The 18,936-nt window shown below is 44.9% G+C and overlaps 1 protein-coding gene across 2 annotated transcripts in view; it reads left to right on the top strand.

Moving 5' to 3' along the window:
- Positions 1-633: 633 nt before the first annotated feature.
- The window catches only part of GFOD2 (Gfo/Idh/MocA-like oxidoreductase domain containing 2), a 54,124-nt gene continuing 35,821 nt past the window's right edge, over positions 634-18,936 (top strand). For both annotated transcript variants that reach the window (XM_066242994.1, XM_066242993.1), the window contains exon 1: positions 634-830. The gene's annotated coding sequence lies outside the window, so the exon portion shown is untranslated. The remainder of the gene's footprint in view (positions 831-18,936) is intronic.

Genomic DNA, 18,936 nt, shown 5'->3' with positions numbered 1-18,936 from the left:
CAGCTGGTCTCAGTGGGAACACCTGCCTTAACTGACATGTTCTATCATTACAGGCTGCTCTGGAAAGAGGGCCAGCTGAGCTGGGGTTCAGACTCACCAGGAGGGTCAGACAAGCAGGGGTGAGGCTCCCCATGCAGAAATAACCCCTAATCCCATGTTTCCAACTTAGCCTGTTTTACACTAAGGTTTAGGTTTCACTGCTCTAGCAGATTGGGGGCAGGGTTGCTTATAGGATTCAGTAAAAAAATTATGAGGACTGAGATCACAGACCATAAGAATACTAATATCTAAGGAACTAAAAAATATCTAGGAAGCCGTGAGGGTCGGTGAGTTCGAGAGAACTACTTTGCAAAGGATGGGTTATGTGTAACAGAAGACTTTCCTTCGCTTCTGGACAACCAAAACCCACCAGAGTTCCCAAAACCTCCTTGCCCTTGATGAGAGCGGCGAACCAGAAAGGATACAAGGACGGTTAACAATGTCCCCACCGCCGGAAATAACGACGCAGGCCTCCAGCCAGGTTATTTAACCTCCACCCCCCACTCCCTCCCCGCCAACAACCAACGAGCATGCGCAGCTCTAGGTCACGGCTCCTCCCCGCAGGTTCCACCCCCGTCAGGGGGCATGCGCAGATCTCCCGCCGTCCCACCCCCTCTTCCAGAGCCCCCAGTTCCTTAGAAACCAGGCGGCGCGTTCCAGGTAGCAGCCTTCAAGACTCCGGCTGATAAGTCGTTGCCAGCCTCCTTCACCGGGTACTGGTGTCCGCTGAGACTCGTCCGGACCCAGAGTCTCCGGTGCGGAGCGCGGCGGGTAATATGCCAGCGTGCCAGGTAAGAGGCAGCCCGCGGCAGCGGGTGAGGATGAAGGAGGGCATGGCGCGGCTGCGAGCGGGCGTCGGCCGGGCCTCTACCGCGGCTCGGCGTCCGAAGTCAGAGGCGGGGATACGCGAAGTCGAGGCTGGAGGGGGCCGTTTAACTGCGAGCACCCGCGCTGAGTTCGAGGGTCGCCCCGGAGTTCGCCTTCCCCACCTCAGAAATAAGACCTGAAAGTTTGGCCGTAAAATTTTAGAGATTTGACTCCTGCGAGGACCTGGGCCCTCACCCCTCCTATCACTGCACGCGGAAACCTAGGCTCCCCCCGCCCTGTGCAGAGCAGACCCACCTACCTGTGTGAGGACCGACGCTTGGTACTTAGGGATGCGAGGTGTGGAAGCCTCAGACAAGGGGCTCGTGAGGTAGCCGATCCATCCTCTTTCAGAGTGAGATAGGACTTTTAGGGGGGTAAATCTTTAAGGAGAGAGAGCGTTTAGTTGGCTGGTGGGAGAGGGAATGCTTCAGGAGGTGCGGGTGGCTCTGCCAGCCCCAGAGTGCCCAGTGGCCATGTCTCAAGGGCCCTGGCCTACCTTTGAAGCGCAGGAAGGAAGCTGATGGACCTGCGGAGACAAAGGTGAGTTGAGGTATTCCCGTCAAGAAGACATTGTTACATGAATAGTGAGGAAGGAAGAGGGGGCGGGGAAATCAGGATTTATGAATGTGAAGTTTACTTCCCAAACTGCTGCAGAATTTGAACAGGACAGGAATAGAAAAGTTTAAAGCTGCTTTGGATAGGACCAAGTAAGGTTATAAACCATCTTATTTATGTTCTTTGTTCCCATAGTGTCATGCTGAGAGCAAGACACAGGAAGACAGTGGGTGCCCTTTGAGTGTCCAGAACCGGGGCTAGGCACCACCCAGAGGACCTTGTAATCTGTGGGCACAAAGGTCTCAGAAGAAGAGCCAGAAGAGCCCTTAGTGTATGTCCCTTCATTTGAAGGGGACAGCTGTTAAATTAGAAAAGACATTTAACATGTTACAGTGATATGAAGAGATATGGAGAAGATGGTTTGTTTGGTTTTTTTTCTTCATTTTTCTGAAGCTGGAAACGGGGAGGCAGTCAGACAGACTCCTGCATGCGCCCAACCGGGATCCACCCAGCACGCCCACCAGGGGGCATGCCCACGCGCGACTAGAGCCACTCTAGCGCCTGGGGCAGAGGCCAAGGAGCCATCCCCAGCGCCTGGGCCATCTTTTTGCTCCAATGGAGCCTCGCCTGCAGGAGGGGAAGAGAGAGACAGAGAGGAAGGAGAGGGGGAGGGGTGGAGAAGCAGATGGGCGCTTCTCCTGTGTGCCCTGACCGGGAATCGAACCTGGGACCTCTGAACGCCAAGCCGACGCTCTACCACTGAGCCAACTGGCCAGGGCAAGATGGTTGTTTTTAAGAGTTGGAGAAGCTAAGTTCATTCCTTTTTTTTGTTGTTGTTCTTTTCCGAAGCTGGAAACGGGGAGGCATTCAGACAGACTCCCGCATGCGCCCGACCGGGATCCACCGGGCATGCCCACCAAGGGGCGATGCTCTGCCCATCTGAGGCGTTGCTCTGTCGCAATCAGAGCCATTCTAACACCTGAGGCAGAGGCCACAGAGCCATCCTCAGCGCCCGGGCAAACTTTGCTCCAGTGGAGCCTTGGCTGCGGGAGGGGAAGAGAGAGACAGAGAGGAAGGAGAGGGGGAGGGGTGGAGAAGCAGATGGGTGCTTCTCCTGTGTGCCCTGGCCAGGAATCGAACCCGGGACTCCTGCACACCAGGCCGACTGGCCAGGGCTTAAGTTCATTCTTGATAAGGAAGTTCTTTTCCTGCTGAAAAGCTACACCAGGGCACAAGAATTTTAAGACCATTCATTTTACAGAAAATGTGGAAAAAATTATTGCCTTTGTACTAGTTTAGAGAATCTGTCTGGACCAAGAAGTGAAAACTTTCAGCAGACAGTTCTGTGGGTGGACTCCCCATTTTATTGATAAAGATTCAGTTTTGAGAGGGTTTCTGTTACCACCTGGTTGCCTTACTTTCCCTATGGAATGATTAATCTGAGTCTGATCAGTCATTATTTTTATTTGCTAGGAAAATTCAGATATAAGATTTCTATAGTAATACTAGATAGAACCCACTCGTTGTAGGATTAGCAATGAAAAAGAAGCCCGCCTTGCCTGTGCTTTTTAAAAGATGGTCACTGATTCTAATTATTAAAGTCAATTTATTGCTAGCTTGATAAAACTAATTTTCAGTGTCTGTTCAACTTTGCAGTAGTTTTTTTTCGCTCCCAAAGTGACAAGATACTTTAAAAGTGATAGTGTTAATAGGTCTTATTTAAAGAAGAACATATATAGGTTCACAAATCCATGCCAGACCATAATTATGGATATTATGACTGTGAATTTATTTTAATTAAAATATGGTTAATATGCACTATTATGTTAGTTTCAGGTATACAACATAGTTATTCAACATTGCATGGCTTTGGATTTTATTGATTTTTCTTACAGCTGTAGAAATATTTTGTATAAATGTCTCAAGAGATATAGTGGGGTATTATCAGAAGGTATGTAATCTGTGGAGCAATTGGCATGGTTAACCAAATCCTGTCAGAAAAATTTTATGAAAGTCATTGTATTCTATGCAGAAGTCCTCATGAATTTATCATTGGCCCAAATAGAAGACAGAGAAGTAGGCCAAAATCAAGGTATGATTTGATGGAGAGCGATCAATTACTATCAGCAGAACTGGATGGGGTGTGGGATGTAGAAGCGTGCTTTGAATGTAAGTGCACTTCGTTGAATGAGCAGTTGAAGATACTGCTTAAATGTTGTGAGTGTACCCCAGGGATTTGTATGCATTTTTTGAGTTCCTATAATCAGGCACTTGTTTTCAGAGGAAAAAGATGGACTTACAGATTCTCAAAGTGTTTCCTCGTTGCTGTAGCAATGAAACCTTTGACAAATAATTACTTAACATCCGCTCTATTTTCTGGAGCAGCTGAGGGCAGTTATCAAATCTGGCCTGCAATAAAGTAGTCAACAGTATTTAATAGGCCAAGGTACCAGATAAACCAGTAATGCTGACAAGATTTACTTTCACTGAACTGATTGTCTAGTTATCCAGTAGGAGGAGAAAGGAAATGGGAATAAGTGCTATCTGATGTAAGAAGTTGTAATAGAGACATTGGTGCTCAGAAAATAAAAGAAGCAGAGAGACCCTAGAAGTAAAAGAGCCTGTCTGATGCCTGACAAGTCACTCATGTATATTTAAAGTACCTAGAAGATCCAATTCTAGAATAAATCCACCATTAAATTGGACAGCATCTTGGAAAAAATTGGAGATTTTGCTCTTTTTACAAATTTGTATACAGCATAGTAATGGGATATTACTTTTCTTACATAGAAAAGTAGCAGCTTTGTATTAGAAAACTTGAAGAGCGTCTAAAAGTCCAAATTACTTGCCAATTTAGGTGTCAGGTGTTGTAAAAAGTGGGGAGTGAAAGATATATACTTGAAATACGCTTAGACTCATGAAAGTCAGAGTAAATATGTGTGTTACATGTCATTGAGTTAGCTCCGACTCCCGGTGACCCTGTGATTGAGTGATGTGCCCAATGTTTTGTCCTCAACAGTGCTGCTGGGCTCCTGTAGATTCATGCTTATGACTTCGTTTATGGAGTTAATCTATCTCATATCAGGTCTTCCTCTTTTCCTGCTACCTTCTGTTTTTCCCAGTGCTACTGTCTTTTCCAAAGAGCCCTGACTTCTCATGATGTACCAAGAGTAGAACAGATTCAAGTTTTGTGTTTTTTCCCTCCAATGATGTTTAAGTGATACTGAGAAAAACATAAGAGCAGTGGCTGACACCACTAGGATCTCAGCCCATCTCTTAACAGATGCATAAATAAACTTCTTATAAAATTTGTTTAAAAAACATGAAAGCAGTAAAACTTCCCTACACTTGTAACACTCATTCATGAATTTGCCATTAGGTCAGAAATGAGCTCGGTGAAGTACTCTCTTTAAACTGAAACAAAGGAAATAAGAAATGGAGTAATTACTTCTATTTCATGATGATGGAACACCATGAACACTCAAACTCTTAAATACTTGTTCTTTAGTTCCTGCTCTTAGAAGGGGTGTATTTGAATCCTAGGTACTCAGTTCTCAAGGTAGCCAATAACAAAATGCCACACTCTGTGGGACCCAGAATAGCCAGAAATTGCTGAGGAATAGCTCATTCTCTCCCACATGTCTCTAAGCCAGGGGTCCCCAAACTATGGGCTGCATGTGGCCCCCTGAGGCCATTTATCCGGCCCCCGCCGCACTTCCGGAAGGGGCACCTCTTTCATTGGTGGTCAGTGAGAGGAGCATAGTTCCATTGAAATACTGGTCAGTTTGTTGATTTAAATTTACTTGTTCTTTATTTTAAATATTGTATTTGTTCCCATTTTGGTTTTTATACTTTAAAATAATATATGTGCAGTGTGCATAGGGATTTGTTCAGAGTTTTTTTTTATATAGTCCGGCCCTCCAACAGTCTGAGGGACAGTGAACTGGCCCTCTGTGTAAAAAGTTTGGGGACCCCTGCTCTAAGCCATTCCTGGAAGCTTCTTCCATAAGAGTTTGTATTTGCCCTTCAAAGGGATTAGGAATGAAGGCTGTGAGGAATTGGAACTGAGTACTGAGCAGTTTTTCATTAGACTAGAAAACTCCAGAGTAGAACCAGAGATTTACTGTATCACTTTACAACATCAAAGTTTTTATTTCCTTTTATAGTTTTATTTTACTTAGAATGATAACACTAGGCAAGTCATGTAACTTCCAGACCATAATTGCTTAACCTGTATAATTTAAAACAAATTGAAAATGACATAAATGTCGAACACCAGAGACATGAAAAGCTGGTTTAAGTAGTCAGTGGAGTATAAACAGTAAGTGAAAAAAATCTCAGGATACAAAGTTGTGACTATGTAATAAATCACAAGTACACTGAACAAACATAAAAACTTAGCAAAAAAGAATGTAAAGACGCAGTAATTTTCTGTAATATATATTTTTTAAATGAGATATTAACTAGATGTATTATGGCAATTGTTTTGCAATATATACAAATATTGAATCATTATGTTATCCACCTGAAACTAATGTTATGTCAGTTGCACCTCAATAAATTTTTTTAAAGTTTTTTTTTTGTGTGTGGCAGAGACAGAGAGTCAGAGAGAAGGACAGATAGGGACAGACAGGGAGAGAGATGAGAAACATCCATTTTTCGTTGTGGTTCCTTAGTTGTCCATTGATTGATTTCTCATATGTGCCTTGACTGGGGGCTACAGCAGAATGAGTGACCCCTTGCTCGAGCCAGCGACCTTGGGCTCAAGCTGGTGAGTCTTGCTCAAACCAGATGAGCCTGTGCTCAAGCTGGCGACCTTGGGATCTCTAACCCGGATCCTCCGCGTCCCAGTCCGACGCTCTGTCCACTGCACCACTGCCTGGTCAGGCCTCAATAAAATATTTAACATAAAAATATTTTAAGCCTGACCTGTGGTGGTGCAGTGGATAGGGCGTCAGCCTGGAACGCTAAGGTTGCTGGTTTGAAACCCTAGGCTTGCCTGGTCGGGGTATGTATGGGAGTTGATGCTTCCTGCTCCTCCCCCTTTCTCTCTCTCCTCTCTCTCTGAAAAAATAAATAAATAAAAATCTAAAAAAAAGTTTTTAAAGTGTATTTCCCATCTTCCAAGATGAACAAACTGCCCTAAGAGTTTCTTCTTGCTTGTGTAAAGGGTAATATTGAACTTGTTTTCCCTTTGCCAGCTTTCACTCTTTCTGGCTTTATTGACTGTGTTAAAGATGGGGGAAGGGGGAACAGTGGCAGGGTCTGGGCAGCACTGACATTTCTTTCTGTCTCAGGTGTCTGTGAACCAAACAGTAATGTGATTGCCTAGATAATGAGTTTACGTGTGTATAATTGAAAGGTGATTCACAGATCTTGCGCTGCTTTCTAAAATTGATGTTGTTTTTTTTGGGTGCTTGTTGATGAAACGTTTTGACCCTTACAGTGTCTTGGGTGCTTGTTTTGTAGCACAGTGTCCCAAAACATATTATAGGAAGTTCCATGTGGTTAATGGTTTCTGCAGCTCAATGGTGGTTCCCACTAGGAAATGGTTTTTATCTTTAAGGAAACTCTCTGGCAGTGGCCCTGGGAGCATGTGAGATGATGTGTTTCTCATGCCAGGCATTCTCTGATTGTCTAGCATATGGGGGATGGTAGAGAGATCAGCTTACCTCCTGTTACTTTTTCAGCCTTTTGAATTCATATTCCTATGCCAGGGCCTAAGGGTACATAGCTTGTATTTTGAAGCAAAGGGGAAAATGATTCATCATAGAACTTCTTATCTGATGTTATTTTTAAAAGTAAATCATTGTGCTTAAATGGCTATTGTGGTTCCGCCAGCCCTGCCCTGCTCCTGGTTATTTTATATTCTTTTTTTAGTGAGAGAGATAGACAGACAGGGACAGACAGGAAGGGGGGGAGATGAGAAGCATCAACTCATAGTTGCAGCACCTTAGTTGTTCATTGATGCCTTCTATACATGCCTTGACAAGGGTTGGGAGGGGCTTCAGCTGAGCCATGACTTTCGGGCTCAAGCCAGCGACCATGGGGTCATGTCTATGATCCCATGCCCAAGCTGGTAACTCCGAGCTCAAGCTGGCAACTTCAGGGTTTTGAACCTGGGTCCTCTGTGTCCCAGGCCAATGCTCTGTCTACTGCACCACTGCCTGCTCAGGCTTCTGTTTATTCTTTTAAATATATTTGTCTTTGTTTCTCCTTACTTACTTCAATGCTTAATATCCCTGACATAGTAATATTTTTGTGCAAAGAATATTTAAGTGCCTTTAAGTAATTTCCAAATCTTTATAGGAATGTTACCAAAATACCTTGAAGTGTTAAGTTTCAGGGACCTATTTTCTCCTTAATATCATATAAAACCCAGTCTTGGTCCTAAAATTAGAGCTTAGAGTCTGAACAGTGAGACAAGATATTGTGCATCATTTAAACAATAATTAGAAAATTCTAAAATATTGAAATGAGTGGCTGTTTCCAGGTAGGCATATCCCCTGTACATCCTGTATTTTATAACCAGCCTGCTTCATTACACATTAACCAAAAAGAAAAAAGGGGCTGATATGGCAGACTGTCCAGAGCTTAGACATTTGCATCTGACGTTTAACAGAAGATTGTTAAATTACGGTTGAGCATGGTCATGGCCTAATTGGTAAGCAGTTTTCTGCATACAAGTAGGAGATATTTGAGAAGACACTGGGCATTTCCAGTTACTGGAGAACTACCTTAACCTTCCCGGTGACCAGAGGCCATGTAACACAGAGTTAGAGAACACTGGTCAGGGTTGCTGTGCTCTGAGGTGCCCTAGAATGTCCTATGCTGCCATAGAAATAGCAGTTTTCATGGGAACAGAATACTTGTGTCCATATGGAGGTGGGAAACGCTAAGAAAACTTCAGTAAATTAAGTTTGCCAATTGAAAAATGTTTATTATTATTATAATTAAAAAGATATCCCCTTGGGACCACAGGTAAAACCAAAGTATGAAATCTACCTCTCTCTAGGGTTGGCTGTTTTGCATGCATGTGGCCAAGTGTACTTTTACTTTACCTCAATAAGGCAAAGGCGGCGCCTTTTTTTTTCACTTGCCTGCCACAGGGAAGGACCCTTGAACATTCATTATGTTCCCTGTGTCAAATCAGTCCTTGGTTTTCAGCTATGACAGGGACCTGACCTGTCTGATAACTGCTATGAGCTCAACTCCTGGCATAATGCCTAACTCACTGTGGTGCTTAAAAATATTGGGTAATAGGTACATATATACTATGGAATACTACTCAGCCATAAGAAATGATGACATCGGATCATTTACAATAACATGGATGGACCTTGATAACATTATACAGAGTGAAATAAGTAAATCAGAAAAAAAACTGAGATGAATCCATACATAGAAGGGACATAAAAACGAGACTCAGAGACATGAACAAGAATGTGATGGCAACAGGGGCGGGGGGGTTGGGGGAGGGGGGAGGGGGTGAAGAAGGAGAGAGGGGTTAGGGGAGGGGAGGGGCACAAAGAAAACCAGCTAGAAGGTGACAGAAGACAATTTAACTTTGCGGGAGGGGTATACAGCACAATCAAATGGCAAAATAATCTAGAGATATTTTCTCTCAACATATGTACCCTGATTTATCAATGTCACTGCATTAAATTTAATTAAAAAAAAATTATAGTATGGGCAATAGTGTTGACAGTAAAAAGAATATAATAAAAATGAAAATAAAAATTAAAAAAAAAAAATATTGGGTAATAGCCTGACCTGTGGTGGCGCAGTGGATAAAGTGTCGACCTGGAAATGCTGAGGTTGCTGGTTCGAAACCCTGGGCTTGCCTGGTCAAGGCACATATGGGAGTTGATGCTTCCTGCTCCTCCCCCTTCTCTCTCTCTGTTTCTCTCTCGCTCCCTCTCTCTCCCCTTTCTAAAATGAATAAGGGCTTGCCTGGTCAAGGCACATATGGGAGTTGATGCTTCCTGCTCCTCCCCCTTCTCTCTCTCTGTTTCTCTCTCGCTCCCTCTCTCTCCCCTTTCTAAAATGAATAAACTTAAAAATATATATATATATATGGTAATAAAGAGGAATGGACCTGGAAAACCCGAGGTCACAAACTTGAGTGTGGGATCATAGACATGACCCCATGGTTGCTGGCTTGAGCAAGGGGTCAATCGGTCTGCTGTAGCCCCCCAGTCAAGGCACATATGAGAAAGCAATCAATGAACAACTAAGGTGCTGCAACGAAGAATTGATGCTTCTCATCTGTCTTCTTTCCTGCCTGTCCTTGTCTGACCATCTCTCTGTCTCTGACACACACACACACACACACACACACACACACACACGAATGGACTCTGGTGACTAGATACTGTGCCAGTAGAGGGAGTGGAGGAGCACAGGAGGAGGTTCTTGTTTGAGAGGAAAGATGAATTTGGGTTGGGAGAAGTTGTAAATCACTTGGGTGTGATTTCCTGTAGACACTTAAAAGGGTAGAAACAAAGCCAGAGCAAGTTGTCAAGGCTGAAAATGGGAAGTTAAGAACCTTTTCAGGGAGGTCCTAGTGAAGTTGAAGGATTAGATAAAATTGCTCTGGGAGAGAGTAGGGCTGAGGTTGGAATTTTCAGGTTAATGTCAATCTGGAACTCCGTTAAAACAATCTCAGAAAAAATAATCTGGTTTACTGTCAGAATTTCAAAAACAATAAAGAATTAACATAGCTGGTAGATGAGTACTTTGTCATACTGTAATCTCAGCTGAAGCTAATTTTTTAAATTTAATATTTTATTGATTTTAGAGAGGAGAGAGAGAGAGAGAGAGAGAGAGAGAGAGAGAGAGAGAGAGAAGGTGGGGGATGGGTTGAAGAGCAGGAAGCATCAGCTCTTAGTAGTTGCTTGCCGAATGTGCCTTGTCCGGGCAAGCCCAGCGTTTTGAACTGGCGACCTCAGCATTCCAGGTCAACACTCTATCCATTGTGCCACCACAGGTCAGGCGATGCTAACTTTTAGACCTAATAGTGATCCAGAGGCTTCTGTGGGTGTTAAATTTACTTCACCTTTATGACTTGGTTAGGCTGACCCTTTTGTACATTGGGTAGTTATGCCTCATTAGGTCTTTCATTAGTGTCCCTTTTAGAACACTGTGTGGAAAGGGGCGGGGAAGATGGGGAACTGGTGGATTTGGCCAAGGCTGGGAATGGTCTCTCATTTCATGGTGGCTGCCTAACAGTTTTACCCCCTGTGTCAGCTTGTAGAGCTGGAAGAATAGCATTTGTTTCCTTTGTCCTGTTTGTATTTTTGCTGTCAATTAGAAGGCAGCAATCTGTGACAATATAGGTACTTAATCAAGTCATAGGAAAGCTAAACCTCCATGAAAACTCAGGGACCAAAGCGTTTATCATAACTAATTTGTATAACTCAATACCTGTTTCTTTAGTTTGGCTTCTTTTTTGTTTGTTTGTTTGGTTTTTTTTTTGTTTTGTGTTTGGTTTTTTTTGCATTTTTCCTAAGCTGGAAACAGGGAGGCAGTCAGACTCCCGCATGCGCCCGACCGGGATCCACCCGGCATGCCCACCAGGGGGCGATGCTCTGCCACAGTCAGAGCCACTCTAGCGCCCGAGGCAGAGGCCACAGAGCCATCCTCAGCGCCCGGGCCAACTTTGCTCTATTGGAGTCCTGGCTGTGGGAGGGGAAGAGAGAGACAGAGAGGAAGGAGAGGGGGAGAGGTGGAGAAGCAGATGGGAGCCTCTCCTGTGTGCCCTGGCCAGGAATTGAATCCAGGACTTCTGCACGCCAGGCCGACGCTCTACCACTGAGCCAACCGGCCAGGGCCTTCTTTTTCTTTTCTTTTCTTTTCTTTCTTTCTTTATTTTTAGGTAAGAGGAAGGGAGATAGTGAGGCAGACTCCTGCACGCACCCTGACCAGGATCCACCCGGCAACCTTGTCTGGGGCCGATGCTCAAGTACCGAGCTATTGCGCCTGAGGTTGATGTGTTTGGACTGAGCTATCCTCAGTGCCTGGGACCACTTGAACCATTGAGCCACTGGCTGTAGGAGGGAAAGAAGGAAAAAAGGGGGAGAGGAAACGGGAGAAGCAGATGGTCACCTCTCCTGTGTGCCCTGACTGAGAATTGAACCTGGGATTTCCATATGCCAGTTGATGCTCTATCCACCGAGCCACTGGCCAGGACCAGCTTTTATTTTTTCAATGGGACCATAAATGCAGGTAAAGAAACATTTCACATGTATCTGAAGACTGTCCTGCTGAAAGCATTCATGTTATTGTTTCAGACTGTAAGAACAAGTTGGTTACTTTTGGAGACCTGTCATTCGTTGCTCTGCTATGAACATGCAGTTCAAAGCTCAAGCTGCATACTTTCCATTGGCTCCTGCTCAGGCTCTGTAGGTGAGGTGTAATTGGCTTTCCTCTTTGGGTCCAGCTCTGCTATCAAAGCATTGATGGCCTATCTGCTACACTGGCTCAATTTTAGATATTGGAGGGCCAAAAGGAGGGCTAGGAGACAATTAGACACACCTTCCTAATTAGTTCTTAGTACATGATTGATGTTAAAGGCCACATGGAAGGCATTCCTGATTATTTCCCTAATAGATTCCTGGGATAGGCAAGGTCCTGCCTTCATGACAGAAACTAAATAGGCGATCCCAGTGAATATGATGGGAACTGTGAAAGCCAAAGCCGAGGCTTCTTGGAAATCACTTAACTCAGCCTAGGTACAGTCACTCTGAAGACATGGTGTTTAAGTGGAAACCTAACAGATCTCGGGGGAAGGAGTTAGCTTGAGTAAGTAAGAAGAAATATTGTTCTAGGCCAGGGGTCAGGAACCTTTTTGGCTGAGAGAGCCATGAACACCACATATTTTATTTTATTTTTAAAATATTTTATTTATTGATTTTTAGAGAGAGGGAGAGAGAGAGAGAAGGGGGAAGAGCAGGAAGCATCAACTCCGATATGTGCCTTGACCAGGCAAGCCCAAGGTTTTGAACCGGCAACCTCAGTGTTCCAGGTCGACACTTTATCCCACTGCGCCAGCACAGGTCAGGCTGAACGCCACATATTTTAAAATGTCATTCCATGAGAGCCATACAATATGTTTAACACTAAATCCAAGTAAATGTGTGCATTTTATGTAAGACCAACACTTTTAAAGTATAATAAGTCTCTGAATTCTTTTTAATAACGTTGTTATGCTGTTGCTAACCAGTGGTGAATAAAGTACTTATCATTAATGCAACTTCTGGTGCTGCATGGTTTTGCTGATGGCTTTGTAGTCTGGTTGATACGTGGTGAGGTTAAGCTTCATGCAGGCGTTGAGACTTTCATCCGTTAAATGTGATCGTAGGTTGGTCTTAACATTCTCTAGATGTGAGAAAGACTGCTCACATGCATACGTAACGTAGAGCCAAACATTGTCAGTACAGCAATACTCACCCGCTGCAGTGTATGGTATGTGATGGGAAGCGCATTCCAAGTTTTGACAATCAGCTGGTCTGCGGGTTGAAGTTTTTTCATTTCTCCTCACTTGTGTTTGCTCACCAACTCTGCTTCCTGCCATGCAAGTCTTTCCAAATCTTTATTCAGTGACTTGAACTTATTCACTCACATGTCTGAGGCCTTCAGGTCAGCAGCTTGTAGCTCAAAATCTCTGACGGAATCCCTGGCTGGTTGGCTCAGTGGTAGAGCGTCAGCCTGGTGTGCAGGAGTCCCGGGTTCGATTCCCAGCCAGGGCACACAGGAGAAGCGCCCATCTGCTTCTCCACTCCTCCCCCTCTCCTTCCTCTCTGTCTCTCTCTTCCCCTCCTGCAGCCAAGGCTCCATTGGAGCAAAGTTGGCCTGGGCACTGAGGATGGCTCCATGGCCTCTGCCTCAGGCGCTAGAATAGTCCTGGTTGCAACAGAGCAATGCCCCAGATGGGCAGAGCATCGCCCCCTGGTGGGCATTCGGGGTGGATCCCGGTCGGGTGCATGCAGGAGTCTGTCTGACTGCCTCCCTGTTTCCAACTTCAGAAAAATACAAAAAAGAAAAAAAATCTCTGACTGAGACACCGGGTATATAACTCAGGTCGCGCTGACCACTGCACACTCGTGTGGGTGGGTGATGAACTTAAAAAGACAAGTGTGCTCATGGAATTCTCCAAAGCGTGCTTTGAATGACTGCAGATTAGATGTGAAGCCCGCTAGCTGCTGGAGATCAAGATGTTGAGCAGGGTCACTTGCTGTGTATGCATCTTTAAACTCTCCCAGTTTTTCAAAGTGTAATAAACAACCTGTTTCAATGTCGGTGATGAAGAGTTCCAGCTTGTTTTCAAATGCAAACACTGCTTGTTGAAGGGATAAGACTGTATTTTCAACACCTTGTATTTTCACATTGAGCAGGTTCAGATGTTCAGTCATGTCCACGAGATAGTAGAACTTCCGGAGCCACTCAGTGTTAGCTAACTCAGGATGCTCGACGTTTTTCATTTCAAAAAAAGTCTGCAGCAGAGCATCGCCCCCTGGTGGGCAGAGCATGGCCCTTGGTGGGCGTGCCGGGTGGATCCCAGTCAGGCACATGCGGGAGTCTGTCTTACTGTCTCTCCCCGTTTCCAGCTTAAGAAAAATACAAAAAAACAAAACAAAACATACATATAAAAGTCTGGATTTCGCTCAGACAAGCCACAAAATGGCTGAGCACTTCCCTCTTGACAGCCAATGCACATTGCTGTGCAGAAGCAGACCAGGATAATTATTCCCAACTTCATCCAGCAGTGTTTTAAACTGACGATCATTTAAAGCTTGGGCAACAATAAAGGCAACCACCTGAATGACCAGCGACATTACCTCATCAAGCTTCTCGCCACACATCTGAGCACAAAGCGCCTCCCGATGTAGGATGCAGTGAAAACTTAGGATGGGTCTCTTTTCATGTTTATGAAGAAGCGCTATGAATCCTGTTTTTCCCCACCATGCACAGAGCACCATCAGTACAAACCGAAATAAGTTTATCCATCGGTAGATTTTTTTTCTTTAGGGAACTCAGTGAAAGACTTGAATAAATCCTCCCCTCCTGTTGTCTCTTTCATAGGCTAAACAGCAAGACTTTCCTCACGCAGTGTATGCCAACAGCATACCTTGCAATCACGCTGAACTGGGATAAATGGCTTACGTCTGTTGACTCATCCAAAGCGAGAGAAAAGAATGGTGCTGCATTTATGGAGGCTCCTTCACTTGTGTTGCCTCAATTTCATTTGCTATCATGATGGTGCAATCAAGAACAGTTCTTGCTGACAGAGGCATGTCTTTTATTCGTTTGATTATCTTGTCTTTATCTGAAAAGTCATCAAAAATTCATTGGCAACATCAAGCATGAATGTTTTGGCATACTCCCCATCTGTGAATAGCTTTCTGTTTCTCACAAGTGCTAAAGCACCAGCAAAGCTAGCCGAATTTCAGTCACCTTGTTGGGTCCAAACATGGAGTTTCTGCTGACTAGCTTGCACTCTGCACAGTAGCTCTTGACATGCTTTCTTCCTGCTGTCCCCTGTTGGATGTTTCAATGCAAATGTAGTATGGCATGTGTCGAAGTGCCACTTTATATTTGACCATTTCATTGATGCAATTTTATCATTGCATATTAGACACACTACAGAACCTACTCTCTCTACAAAGGCAAATTCCTCTGTCCATTCCTGCTGAAAAGTACGACACTCATCTTTTTTTCTTTTAGCCATCTTCTTCGTCAAAAGGGTTTCTGCAATTAGCTAGCTGACTACTTGATTAAAAGGAGGGAAGTTTACTTCCTGACCTCACAACAACCCATGTACGTTAAGCATTATCCAATAAAAATTTGGTGTTGTCCTGGAGGACAGCTGTGATTGGCTCCAGCCACCCGCAACCATGAACATGACCGGTAGGAAATGGATTGTAATACATGAGAATGTTTTATATTTTTAATGTTATTTTTTTTAATTTAAGATTTGTATGAAAGCCAGATGCAGCCATCAAAAGAGCCACATCTGGCTCGTGAACCATAGGTTCCCAACCCCTGTTCTAGGCAGAGCAAACAAAATCTTGGACCAAAACCTCAGAACAAGACTGAAGGAGTCAGATTTGGTAACTGCTAGCATGTCGAGTGTAGTGTAAGGTGAAAGTGCTAAGGTAGAAAGGTGGGGAAGGGTCCAACCTACAGTGGGGATATGCTTTGTGAGCCCCATCAAGGAACTTGGCATTTATCCTAGGGAGACTTAAAGACTGGGAAAGGAAGTGGTTAGGACTAGGAGAACTGTGGCTGTCTGTCTAGGGAACCAGACCAGTGGATGAATTCAAGGGGCATTATGATATCCAGTTGTTGGGATATAGTGATGGACTGGCTATGGGAGCAGAAAGGCTTCAGTATAGCCAGAGTGTTTCCTTATCAACTGGTTAGGTTTGAATCACGATCACTTGTCTTCCCTTCATGATTGCCTGTTGGCATTTGACTTAACATAGACCCTAAGTACTGGGTCACTGTGGTCCGTCCTGCAAAGCTTGACATACAGTACGTTTTTCTGTTAAAAGAGAGGAAACTTGACTACAGAGGTACTGAGCTAACTGATAAGCATGAGTGATTTCATGTGGTAGAGGGGTGGTGGTTGGAGAGATAGTTCTGAGTGAAATTATCCTCTTGGCAGGTCAAGTTGTAGCTTAAGATTGAAAACAGCCTGATCAGGCGGTGGCGCAGTGGATAGAGCGTTGGACTGGGATGCAGAGGACCTAGGTTTGAGACCCCGAGGTCGCCAGCTTAAGCATGGGCTCATCTGGTTTGAGCAAAAGCTCACCAGCTTGGACCCAAGGTTGCTGGCTCGAGCAAGGGTTTACTCAGTCTGCTGAAGGCCCGCAGTCAAGGCACATATGAGAAAGCAATCAAAGAACAACTAAGGTGTCGCCAGGAAAAACTGATGATTGATGCTTCTCATCTCTCTCCGTTCCTGTCTGTCCCTGTAAAAAAAAATTAATTAAAAAAAAAAAATAAATAAAACAAGGTGTGCCTGTGATTAAAAAAAAAACTGGGCCCTGGCCGGTTGGCTCAGCGGTAGAGCGTCGGCCTAGCGTGCGGAGGACCCGGGTTGATTCCCGGCCAGGGCACATAGGAGAAGCGCCCGTTTGCTTCTCCACCCCTCCGCCGCGCTTTCCTCTCTGTCTCTCTCTTCCCCTCCCGCAGCCAAGGCTCCATTGGAGCAAAGATGGCCCGGGCGCTGGGCATGGCTCTGTGGCCTCTGCCTCAGGCGCTAGAGTGGCTCTGGTCGCAATATGGCGACGCCCAGGATGGGCAGAGCATCGCCCCCTGGGGGGCAGAGCACCGCCCCTGGGGGGCGTGCCGGGTGGATCCCGGTCGGGCGCATGCGGGAGTCTGTCTGACTGTCTCTCCCTGTTTCCAGCTTCGGAAAAATGAAAAAAAAAAAACAAAAAAAAAAAACTGAAAACAGCAGCTCATTTTCCTAATCCTAAGTGGCAGGCAGAGCTATTCTGTTATCATGTGATGCTCTTATTTTCTTTGGACCTATTTTATATGAAGAAATGCTGTTGAGCCTTGGCTGGTTAGCTCAGTTGGTTAGATCATCATCCAGAAACATCAAGGTTGCAGGTTTAATTCCCAGTCAGGGCACATATGGGAAGCAACCAAAAATAAATTAAAAACAAAAACAAAACTTTTCTGTTTATTGACTTTAGAGAGAGTGGAAGAGAGAGAGAGACAGGAACATTAATCTGTTCCTGTACGTGCCTTGACTAGTGTTCTAAACGGCAGCCTCTGCACTTTGGGAGGATGCTCTAACCAACGGAGCCATCCACCCAGGGCAATAAAAAAAATAAATGTTTTCTTTTTAAATAAAATGAATGTAAGCTTCTTAATAGGAATGTAATGTTCAGAGATAGGAGACCATACTCTGCTCAGGATATGGTGTTCAGTTCTGGGGACCCCATTGCAGGGGAGTGTTGACAAACCAGAGTGGGCAAACCAGAGCAGCCTTGGCCAGAGAGTATGAGGAAGGCCTGAGGGAATTAAGGGAATTTGGTCTGTAAAGGAGTGTTTATCAGTTAGCTTTTGCTATATAACAAACCACCTCACAATTCAGTAGCTTAAACCAAACATTTATTATTTCTCATGATTCTTAGGGTACCTGAGTGGTGGTTGTGGTGTGGGTCAGCTCAGCTGGTATTGAGTGGTCTGGAATGGTCTTTTTCACATAACTGGCAGTTGGCTCATTGTTAGCTGGAGCAGTGGAGGTGACTTGGTCATGTGTCTCTCGGGATCCAGTGGGATGGCCTGGGTTTGTACATTACACGGTGATGGCCCAGAGGGCCCAGGAGTAGCAAAAGTGTAAGCCTTCATGCCCAAGTACTGTGTTATGTTGCTAATGTCCAGTTGGCCAGAACAAATGACATAGCTAAGTCCAGCATCTTTGTGATAGGTGATTGACTATTCGATGGCATGAAAACAAAGAAGGGAACGATTGTAAAAAATCTACCACAACCTAGGAAATATAGAGGAAACGTGAGAGTTTCATTACAAACATCACAGGTGCTTCCACCATGTAGAAATAAGAACAATGAGAGGGAAGTTAAATAAGGATGGAGTTCAAGTCAACTTAAAGTAGAACTTTCTGACTAAAATTGCCCCAGGAGTATAGAAATGGGCCATCAGTAAAGGAAGGGCCTTGTCATTGGATGTGTTGGAGAAGCTATGTGACCTCCTCTCTTTCTGACCAACCTGGACCTGAACATCATCTCTAGGGAAGCCTGTTCTGTTTGCACAACACCTGTGCCCCATGTAGTTAATGGTGCCCTTCTCTGCCACACACAGGTTTCTGTTACTCTGTATGCCAACCAGGTGACAAATTTGTTTACCTGCCTGTCTTGCTGATGAAATGGAATTTTTTTTTCTATGAAAATCAAACAAGAGTTTTTGAAGAAAAGTCATTTTTGACAAATACTTTTTTTTTTTTTGTATTTTTCTGAAGTTGGAAACGGGGAGGCAGTCAGACTCCCGCATGCACCCGACCAGGATCCACCTGACATGCTCACCAGAGGGTGATGCTCTGCCTATCTGGGGCGTTGCTCTGTTGCGACCAGAGCCATTCTAGTGCCTGAGGCAGAGGCCACAGAGCCATCCTCAGCACCCAAGCCATCTTTGCTCCAATGGGCCTTGGCTGCGGGAGGGGAAGAGAGAGACAGAGAGGAAGGAGAAGGGGAGGGGTGGAGAAGCAGATGGGCGCTTCTCCTGTGTGCCCTGGCCGGGAATCGAACCTGGGACTCCCGCACACCAGGCCAACGCTCTACCCCTGAGCCAGCTCTACCACTGAGCCAACCGGCCGGGGCTGGAAATGGAATTTCTTAAGTCCATGGTGACATCTGATTCACCATCTCAGTGTCAGTATCTGCAAGAAATTGTGTCTGTCCTCAGGGTGCCTCCCGGTGGTCATATGACTGTGGCAACTCT

Source organism: Saccopteryx bilineata, chromosome 9 (assembly GCF_036850765.1).
Source record: "Saccopteryx bilineata isolate mSacBil1 chromosome 9, mSacBil1_pri_phased_curated, whole genome shotgun sequence".
In the NCBI taxonomy this organism is placed as follows: Eukaryota; Metazoa; Chordata; class Mammalia; order Chiroptera; family Emballonuridae; genus Saccopteryx; species Saccopteryx bilineata.
The sequence above is the reverse complement of the archived record's forward strand: the minus strand, read 5'-3'. Positions and strand labels throughout refer to the sequence as shown.